Source organism: Pelophylax lessonae, assembly GCF_965119305.1.
Source record: "Pelophylax lessonae genome assembly, chromosome: 4".
In the NCBI taxonomy this organism is placed as follows: domain Eukaryota; kingdom Metazoa; phylum Chordata; class Amphibia; order Anura; family Ranidae; genus Pelophylax; species Pelophylax lessonae.
Window position 1 is genome coordinate 606,836,799 of NC_138771.1, and position 11,531 is coordinate 606,848,329.

Consider the following 11,531-nt stretch of genomic DNA (forward strand, 5'->3'; position numbering starts at 1 on the left):
AATTTACTGACGGTTGGCAACCCTGGTTCCCTGTTTACTTCATGGGCTCTGACAGGATGAGGACGGCATTACTCCATCTTTGACAATCCTCAGATGTCTGGTATAAAAGAGATAAGTCTAAATGATTGTTACTGTACATAATTATCTGTGTTGGCAGTTGTAGGTTACTTTTCTATGCCATTGTGCTCAGCAGCTGCTTATTGCCTGTGTTCTAAACTTGATTAATAAAGATTAAAAATAAATAAATTAAAATTCTGTTCCAAGTATATGTTCTTAACTCAAAACAGCCCCTTCTATTGCTATCAGCCTCCAAATCCCGGATGTGGCTGCTGGGATCTGACTTCCTGTTAGAAGGTGGCTACGTTTGTTCTCCACGTTCTCACTGTATGTAGGAACGTTCCAAACAAATGGAAGTGAGGGGGAAAACAGAGGTTTCAGAGTTCACAGAGGGCATTACAAGGAGGATAAAAAACACAGTAATAAACAATTTAATAAAAATAGATTTCAGGGCCAGTAAGCAGTGGATGTACAGCATATGGACGCTTTTTGGAGAATAAGGACACTAAGGTCCAAAAAGTTGTTTTTTGGAGACTAAGGTTTAGTGTCACTTTCTAGAATCAGAAGCATTGCTTTTTTTATTTTTAGAGCTAAATTCTAGAAAAAAATAATAATAATAATTAAACCACTTAAAGAGGAAGTAAACCCTCCTCTGCAAGTTGTACCTATAGGTAAGCCTATGATAAGGCTTACCTATAGGTACTGTAAATATCTCCTAAACATGCACCGTTTAGGAGATATTTACCTTTAATGCAGCCAGTGACGTCACTGGCGCATGCGCTCTGAAGGAACGGCAGATCGTGCCGTTCTTTCAGAGCCCCGTGCCGTGAACGTCACCGCGGCTCCGGCCAATCAGATGGCCGGATGCCGCGATCCCGGAAGACGGGCGACTATACATGTCGCCCATCATACAGGTAAGCGGACGGCACGGCGGGGGCTCGTTCTAAGGTAAGTATTTCATAATGAGCTAGTATGCGATGCATACTAGCTCATTATGGGTTTCTCTTTCAGGATGTAAAGAAGAGAAAATTTTTTTTTCTCGGTGTACAACCTCTTTAAGCCCCAGCCCTATGTCGGACACTTTTTGTTTACAAGTTAAAATCAGTATTTTTTCCTAGAAAACTACTTAGAACCCCCAAACATTATATATATATTTTTAGCAAAGACTCTGTAGAATAAAATGTCAGTCGTTGCAATATTTTTTGTCACGCGGTATTTGCGCAGCGGTCTTTAAAACGCCATTTTTTTGGAAAAATTTTGAAAAATCACATTTCACTGCATTTAAAAAATACTAAACAGTAAAGTTAGCCCATTTTTTTTGTATATTTTGAAAGATAATGTCACGTTGAGTAAATAGATACCCAACATGTTACAGTTTAAATTTGCGCACACCCGTGGGATGGCGACAAACTAGGGTCAATAGAGATCTCAATAGGTGACGCTTTAAATTTTTTTAACAGTTACCGGTTTAGAGTTAGAGTGTAGCTCTTTTTTTTTAATTATTGCCCACGCTCTGGCGATCGCGGCCATACCTCACATGTGTGGTTTGAACAGCGATTTCATTCGGGGCTCGAATTCCGTATACATTTTTTTTCGTGTGCGAGCTAACGGTGACAGGGGCGGCTAAAATGTATTTATTTTTTTTTCCTATTTTTTTTTTTTTTAACTTTATTACAGGTTTTAAAAAAAAAAAAAAAATCTCATCGCTTTTATTGCTGTCACAAGAAATGTAAACATCCCTTGTGATACCAATATGCAGTGACAGGTACTCTTTATGGAGGGACCCTAGACCCCTCCACTACACTTTCATGTATGCAAAACGCCAAAAACAGCGTTTTTGCATACAGTCGTTTTTGCAGCAGAGTAACCCGGAAGTGACGTCATGGACGCCGCCTCTGGGTTACGTCATTGGAGACCCGATCAAAGCCGTTTCCGGCTTTGATCGGGACTCCATCCAGCCGGAAGACGCGCCGGCTGGTTGCTCGGGTCTCCTGGTGGGACGGGAGGCCCGTTGAAAGTCACGGAAGGCGGCGGGAGGGGGGGACGTCCCCTCCCGCTCACCCAGGTAGCGATCGAGCCGCATCGGTCCTTACTGACGGAAAGCCGACCATTGGCTGTAAACCACGGTACTGGGATGGTGTCTCTAGCTAGAGGCATCATCCCGGTATAACCCTGCAAAGTCTGCTGACGTAGCCCTACGTCACTTTGCAGTAAGTGGTTAAAAATCTATTCCTTTGAGTAGAATTTTAGCTAAAACTAGTCTTATAAATGCTCCCTCCCCCTCCTAACGCCTATGCTTATGAACCTGTGTAGGAAAGATGTATATACTTACCTATTTTAGGTGATAAATGTCATTCACCACCTGCTCTCAATAAAGACTAACTCCACTTTTGTTGAGAGAAAAACATTCCCCTCTAGGTGATCTATGTACATTGAATTCGATTTTAACAAACTTTGTTGCAGATTCCTACCTTTTGTTATTCTGGGGAAATAGCTGCTTGTCTGTGTCCATGTGCAAAGTGAATGGGAGTGACTTTTTAATTATCAATCAGCTGCTGCACTTGTAGGGTTCTGATGAGGAAAGTGACAGGGTCTGCATCCCTTAGGCCATGATTTCCCTTTGGGAGTATCTCACTTTAAAAGTGTGGCACCCTCTAGTGTGCTAGAATAGATTTTTTGTTAGTGTAGGAAAATTGTTTAGGCAAGCCTGTGTTGTTCTTCTGGGTCAGGTGAGTGACTCAGGGAGGGCTGGATGACTCACAGGCAGCACTTTGGAGACCTTCCTCTACTTCTGGAACTTGCTGGAAACTTCCAGTAGAATGGGAGTGGAGGGGAGGAGGAGCTGCCTGGAGTATTCATGAGCGCCCTGACCAATCCCCAACAGATGGTTTGGCAGGCGGCAGGCCCCTTCTCAAATACTCAGGGTCAGCCCAGTTAGGGCAGTGGAGTTTGAATGGAATCTGGAGATGGAATGTTAGGAGACTGTCGGAGAACTTCGAGGGTAGCCCCCTAGTCTGGGGGGAGACCTTGGGCCTGGGCTCGGGTGCGGAAGGGACCTTCTTCATGATGACACACAGGCGTGTTCTGGCTGAAGGCACAGGAGCAGGGGAAGAACAGCAGGAGGAGAACGCTGCTGGGCAAATCTCTAGGGAAGAAGACAGCGAGGTGGGCTGGTGAGTATAACAGTCGGGGAGGACTGAGAGGCAGCCTGGGAGGTCTGGGTGCAAGCAGTCTGAGAGGGCTTCAGAGTCAGTCTGGGAGGACTGTGGGAGTTTAGTCAAGTGGGCTGGAGAAGTGGGCAGCTGGGATCAGTAGCCACAGAAGGACAGTCGGCCACTAGGACTTTGCTACTCAAACAAGGGGCCTGTGTTCCCTCCCTGTAAAGGGCATTTGATACCAATCCAACAGTGCCAGCTGGTCCTAGAAATTGTAGTGCTTCAAGCAAGTGTTGTGCTGGAGGAAGCTGAGGAGTGTATATAGCTGTACAGAAGAAGTTTGTCCCTGAAAAGTTCTACTAAAGTCAAGTGGGCATCCCATAATACCCTTCTCCCTATCCAAGTCCCCCCCCCCCCCCCCTAACTAATAAAAATAGAAAAAAGCACTGGACTATTCCTTGCCGCAAATGTGCTGTGAAAATGCAGTGTGCCTGGCTGTGCAGGGTGGGGGATTCCTTCACACTTGGGGCTTCTTAGGGGGGCGTGCTACACGTGGTATTTTTGTTGCAGGGGATGCCCAAAATTTGGAACTGTGTGTGGGGGAAATAAGGGCCGGAGAGCAGCGGCGGCGGCGGAGATCCGGGGAGTGTGACATCCATATACAGAGAGAGTGAGGATATTATGGAGGAGCCTGCTGTCTGCACACACCGGGATTGAAAATCCTGAAAAACATCAATGTGGCCATTGTGGATGGACATAACCAATACGTATCTGGAAATACTTTGGCATATTCGTTTCTAGCCTGAACTGTTGGTTTGAGCGATTAGCACAGCATCAAATAGGCAAAGCAAGTGTTTCCTGGTCTTTGGTTGCAAGACTCCCTAAACCACCCATGTAGGGCAAGACGGATATCCCTCCTTGATCGAATCTCCTTATCTTGTCCAACACTGGTTATCCCGGGGAGTGCAATAAGACAGCGGACTTGCGTGGTTAGCGGAGGTGACTACAGACATCCGATTAACAGAGGGGACATCCATTCAGGAGATTTTTCCTGTGTTTTGACATATACCATCTGGTAAGGATGGCAATTTGTGTCATCTCACAGGGCGGAATTGTAGTGGAAGTTTTCCTCCTCCCCAACTGGTTACATTGAGTTTTACTCTGCACCTTACCTCATTCACTCTGGTAAGGAGGAAAGCCTGTCGGTGGTGGGAATCACTATTTATATCACTGGAAACATCACTTGAAGTTGATTTCCCACATTTTTCACATTGCACTGTATGGTGAAGATTATATCATTTGGACTTATTGGTTTTGAACTTTTGTTCAGTTTTCCAATTTTGGATCACGTTCACTTTTTGTTTGATTGATCACCTACACTTTTTTTGTGAATTGTCACTGTTAATTTATTGTGATTTTGCATATGTGTTATTATGGTAATTCATTTTAGCACTCTTGTTTAGCGAACCAATTTTTTCAACATTTATTTTCACTAGGTTTAGTTCAGGTAGCAGCTTTACCCCTATCAGCGCACCCACATTTATACCACTATTATACTATATTGATTGCTGACTCTACACAGAAGGAACATGAAAAAGCAGAAATGTAGGTGGGGCTTGTCACTAGTGTAAATGTGGGTGGGGCCTGTCACTATTGGAAATATGGGCGGGGCTTGGCACTGTTAGAAATGTGGGCAGGGCCAAAACAAAACTGATACAGCCTACACATCTAAGGATTAATACATTTGCAATAGATTACATTTTTTTTTTTGGATTTAGGTAGAACTTAACCACTTAAGCCCCGGAAGATTTTACCCCCTTCCTGGCCAGGGCCTATTTTGCGATTCGGCACTGCGTGACTTTAACGGACAATTGCGCGGTCGTGCGACAATGTACCCAAACTAATTTGACGTCCTTTTTTTCCCACAAACAGAGCTTTCTTTTGGTGGTGTTTGATCACCTGTGCGATGTTTTGATCATGCGCTATAAACAAAAAAAGAGCGACAATTTTGCAAAAATAATATTTTTCACTTTTTTATATATGAAATTCCCCTAAAAAATTTAAAAATCAAATTTTTTTAACATTTTAGGCCAATTTGTTTTCCTCTACATATGTTTGGTAAAAAAAATCGCAAAAAGCGTATTTTGATTGGTTTGCGCAAAAGTTATTGCGTTTACTAACTAAGGGAAAGATTTTTGTAATTTTTATTGTTTTTTATTTAACGAGTAATGGCGCCGATCTGCGATTTTTTTTTTTTGCGGGACTGCGACATTGCGGCGGACAGATCGGACCCTTGACTGACATTTTTTACACTTTTGGGGGTACCAGTGACATTACTACGGTAATCAGTGCTATACATATGCACTGTTACTGTAAAAATGACACTGGGAGGGAAGGGGTTAACTTTATTGGAGAGGGAGGGGTTAAGTGTGTCCCTAGGGGCGTGATTCTAACTGTGTTTGGATGTGGCGGTGTGTGTAACAGCAGAGATCAACGGTCCTACATAGCAGGACTGAGTGATCTGTGCTTTTACACAGGGGAGAATGACCGGCGGCTTTGTTTAGAAAGGCCGCCTGCCTTTCTCCCTCTCCACCCGACGATCGCGAATGACCGGCAGACATCGGGTTTGCCGGTCACACGCGCGGGCTGCATAGGGAACGAGCGGGGGAGGGAGCGCGCCTCTGGCGGCGCGTGCTCGCCCCCTATTGGCTCCCAGGCTAGTGACGTACCGGTACGTCACTTTGCTTGGGAGGGGTTGACCACCGCCGTATATAGTCGGGCGGCAGTCGGCAAGTGGTTAAAGTGGAAATCCTGCTTAACACTAACTATTCTTAAAAATGTCCCCTCCCCCTCTAGCTACCTATCCTGCCTACTCACAGCTCCCAACTGTCCCTGATTTGGAACAAAGTCCCTCTGTCCCTCTTTCCTCCTTATTTTTGTCTGATCTATATAACTGTATATAAAATGCACTTTTTATCTTTAAAAAAGTGTTTCCCAATGCAAAACCTTTTCTCTAATTTCTAAATTGCTGCATTTGTAAATTTCAAATATAAAGGAATGGTAGTGGTAAAAAAAGCACTTGTGGGTTTCCTAATCATTTTCTTATGTGTAATACTCCTTTAATGGGGTGTGGCAGGGTGTGTGTCCTATTGCTACATACTTTTGTTCATAGGTGTCCCTCATTCTCATCTCAGAACATTGGGAGGTATGTACCTACCCTATGTAAAAAAGATCTGTATACTTACCTTTTTTCAGTCCACTCTGCTCTGGTCACATGATCCTACAGCTCCAGCTTTGTGTCAGTGAGCGGTGGCTGCAGGGGAGAAGAGGGAGCAGCAACAACGGCTGGGCTATGGGAGCCTTTGGGTGACATCACTGCTCCCAGAATTCCTTCCCCTTCCCCTTTCTTTCCCCATTTCTTTATTCCTAACCCTAAACTCTATTCACGATTCTCCTTCCTTAGCTCAGTTCCTACTCTCTCATCATCATAACACCAAGGTATCCCACATTCCTATACCACACCTATCCAAACCCAGTAATCACAAAGCGTTAGCTTGGATGTTTCACATACAATCATTTATTGCAACCCAACATTTGCATAAGTTTCCAGTTTGTGATAAAATGTTTTAAAGTTCCATGTTCAGTTTGAAGCAATATACATTTGTTCAAATAAAAAAAAAAAACAGTGCTGCGCCAAAAATCATTAATAATAGAAAAAAACAGTCCAAAATAAGGTGATAAAAAAAGTCCATCAGTATATGTTGAATTCAAAGTGGTTCAGAATCAATATCCACCATCCGTGCATATAACCAAATTGTGTGCTCAGTGCTCCTCCGACACCTGTGCAATCAAGCCCCTCCCCTCACATTCTGACCCTTGTGTCACCAGCGGGTCAGAATAAGCAGTTCCCCTCTGGGGATGATTGCGGTCTGATGGAACCCTCTGGTTGTGTGCTCTAGGCTAGCTCCCAAGCCCTCGATCTCGAATCCACAATATGTCAGGGAATAAAAAGCAAAATCTAGTGCTCTCTATTTAAAATCCATATTTAATTTAAAAAGGGCAAACAACTCACAAGTAAAGCACTTAAGCAGTGCAGGCTGTTACAGCGTTCAGTGTATCTCTCCTGTAGGGGCCACGATGTGACGTCGACAAACAGGCTCCGCCCCTATACGCGTTACGTCATGCGTTGACTACTTCGATAGGGGTCCTAACTGAGGAAGTCAACACATGACGAAACACGTATAGGGGGGTAGAGCCTGTCTGTCAACATCACATCGCGGCCACTACACCAGAGATACACTAAATGCTGTAACAGTGCAGACTCTTATACTTACATTAGCTCCAACGCCAGCGAGGTCCCTCACCAGTGCTTGCATCTTCTCCCTGGCTTCTTTTGGGTGCTGATCTTCAGCCATCTTGTTTGGCCGACGTAGGATGATGTAAGCTGAAATTACTTTAGTCCCAAACATCATGCAACATAAAAATTTGCACCTATTGTATTTGGTCAATGGTCATGGCGAAGGTTGTGGGCACGCTTAAATGGCTTAGTGGACCCATCTACACGCTTACTCGGCTATGTTGACTTTTCTGTGCTTAGGCCACCAGTGCGGATCATTTTGTGCGTGCGCTGTTCATGGTCCATTGGCAAATTGTCCTTAAGTGGACTTCCCTGCACCCTCTGACCCTTTCCGACTGGATACTCGATCTCAATAAGTACATTTCTTATGGGAGACATACTTTTTTTCTCAGGAACTCATTAACCACTTGACCCCCAGAAGTTTCCCCTGACCAGTTTATTTTTGCTATATGGCACTGCGTTAATTTAACTGACAATTGCACGGTCATGCAATGTTGTATATAAATTAATTTTTAATTTTTTTTTTCACAATAAAAATTTATTGAAAAGATAAAGTTCAGTTGTACAAAATAGAGAACATTCAATACCTCATAAACATAGATGAATACATCAAAAAATGGCATTAGGGCCATGGTCATAATTTCAGTTGTTTAGGTAATACAGCAATGAAAATACAATACGTATATACAGTAATACTTGAGGTAAAAGTGAATATTGCAAAAAAGCAGATCAAACTAGGTATAGAAACAAAATATTATATTTCTAATTAAAAATATGTAGAATTTCTGGATAAATGAAAGTTACGAAGTAAAGCCTTAGAATTAGACTGTCTATTAATATGGTACTGTAATGAATGGGTCCACAGGTTAATTTTTCAGTGACTTTCTTATAATCCTCAGAAAGAGTAAAAAGGTACCAGGATCTGCACATTTTATCAAAAGGGTATGTAGATTCTCTTTTAATTGCAATGGTGTTTTACATATCATAAATTGAACTGACTTTTAATAATCACTCTTTAATATTTTGGACTTGTCTTGTATCCCAATGTAATGGTATCAATGCCTTAGCGGCAGAGGCGTAACTAGAACCTTCAGGGCCCTGGTGCAAAAAACCATGAAGGGCCCCCCCGGACCCCTGGCCGGGGCCCTTCCCTTCAAGCCTGGGGCCCTTTAGTCGCATTGCGGGGCCCTTTATTACGGTCCCGAAACGGGACCCTTTCACAAGTTCTGCAGTGGGCCCCCTTCCTGCCATCTTGGGGCCTCCCCATTGTGAATGCCAGGGCCCGGTCACAAGTGTGATCTTGGAAGTTCACCCACTGGTGTCAGTAGTTTTTATTTTTTGGTACTCTGGGAGGGAGGGCAAGGCCTTCTGATCCACCACGCACTCTGCAAAACTACAGTGTCCTGTGGCGACCGTTAGAATTAATATGGCCTTCTGCTAATACAGCTCTGCAGTCCCGTCCTGGCTCAGTCTAGAAGAACTGCAGATATTTTAACTTGATTCCTCTCACCCAATGTGAGGAACTCCGCTACACAGTCCACTCCAGCAGTGTCCCGCTCTCCTTAGCGACACTCACGGCCTCTCAGGGAGATCTCCCACTCGGTCACGCTACCATGATCCTTCCCTACACCGATCACTCAGACTCCGGTTTCCTCCGCAAGGCCTCTGGCCTACTCTTCCGCACCAGCTCTATCCCTCCTCACAGCACGATGTCCTCGAGGCAAGAGACACTCCCAGCAGGCTCCACGAGTCACATTGCTCCCTGGGAGAAGAGTCCAACCACATAAGCAGTCTATGGTCCTTGCCCCTCCCAGAACTATATATCCCATAATTCACAAGTCCATCCTTGGTAAAACTTTAATGACAGAACCACAGTCTGAACAACACTAGCCTTGCGACCACGCTACATCTATATTTATCTGGAGAGTCAGTACTTGGTTGTGAGCGCCGGTTATAAGCCATTGAGGTAACTTTGCATAAAGGAGTTTGACTATAACAAAAATGTTTAAAATTTGTAACATAAATTCAATTTATGTAATTTTTTCATTTTTGGTGCCATTTGAGCAACACTTGGTATTTTTTTTGCGCTATAAACAAAAAAGGACCAGGGAAACAAAATCGCACACATCCCCGCTAACAGGACAGAGCTCTGCACTGTTTACATATGCAGAGCTCCATCCAGCCTGTCTCCTAGGAGATCAGCGGGTGACGGTGGACATCTATTGGCTGGCACCCGTTGATCGGCTTCCGCTGTGAATAATCACAGCAGAAGCGGGGCAACAGCGGCGCAATCGCCTCCTACCTTGTTATTTTTTTTTTACTTGTACCTACAGGTAAGCCTTACTTGTAGGTACTGTGAATATCTCCTACACTCGCACTGTTTAGGAGATATTCACTGGTGCTTGAACTCTGAAGGGACGCGTTCCTGTGCCGTCCCTTCAAAGCTCCGTGCATGCGTGTGGGAGGGACGTCATAGTGGCTTAGCCAATCAAACAACAGCTGCCCCCCAAAGGTTGTGGTTTACTACTTCTAAAAGGATTGCTGCCATGTTTACATCTTTAAAAGTAGGGTACATATATAGAGTCTGACTTTTGTAGGCTTTCATTATGCCATTTCCTGTGTTTATTATGTTGTCATTTAGGTATGCACTTTAAGTTTGCAGTTTTTGTGTTTTTTTGGTTGTTTTTTGCGGCGTACTGTGTTTTGTCTTTTTTGTGTATTTTTTTATGTTTCTTAAACTTTTTCAAATAAAATAAAATCTGATCTGAAAAAATGGTCATGGTCATATTTGGCCTGTCCCTTTGTTGACATTTTAGGTGTCAGTAGGGAAACTGTCATTAGGCAAGTGTAGTGACGGGGAGTGCAGGTCTAGTCATGCTTTTGTTTTTGCAAACTTCAAGTGTTGTTCACCCACTTTTTTGGGGTTTTTTATTTTTTAGGAAGGGATTTGTCAAAAAAAGACATTCAAGTGTGTGTGTGTGTGGCACAGTATCTCAGAGCCCTCTTATTTATAAAGATTCCGGAATGCCCCATGTTGTCTGGTATAGTTCGAGACTGCATACTTGGAAAGGGTCTGATATGGGTTTTGGGGAGGGGTCCCACATTTTTTCGTTCTTGTTTCTTTACATGGAGTTCCCCTTAAAACCCATATCCGCTTCAGGCTCCCTGAACAGGGAGCCATTCTGTGTGGGGAGGCTCGGGCTGAGGGGCCTATTCTACTCTACCCTATTCTGATCCTTTCTTCTCGCTTTCTTTTTTACTTTTCACTTTTCCTGTTATTGGTTCTGTTATACCATAATAATAATTTTTGGTAGGATGCTGCTAGAGGACCGTAAAGTCTCCCCAATAGTTCTATTTTTTTTTTTAATTTTAACCACTTTACCCCCAGCCCTATTTCGGACACTTTTTGTTCACAAGTTAAAACCAGTATTTTTTCCTAGAAAACTACTTAGAACCCCCAAACATTATATATATTTTTTTAGCAAAGACTCTGGAGAATAAAATGTTGGTCATTGCAAAATTTTTTGTCACGCAGTATTTGCGCAGCGGTCTTTAAAACGCCATTTTTTTGGAAAAAATTTGAAAAATCACATTTCACGAATTTAAAAAAATACTAAACAGTAAAGTTAGCCCATTTTTTTTGTATATTGTGAAAGAACATGTCACGCCGAGTAAATAGATACCAAACATGTTACGGTTTAAAATTGCGCCCCCCCGTGGGATGGCGACAAACTACGGTCAATAGAGATCTCAATCTGCGACGCTTTAAATTTATTTAACGGTTACCAGTTTTGAGTTAGAGTGTAGCTCTTTTTTTTAAATTATTGCCCACGCTCTGGCAATCGCGGCGATACCTCACATGTGTGGTTTGAACAGCGATTTCATTTGCGGCTCGACTTGCGTATACGTTTTTTTTTGTGCGCGAGCTAACGGTGACGGGGGCGGCTAAATTTTTTTTTTTT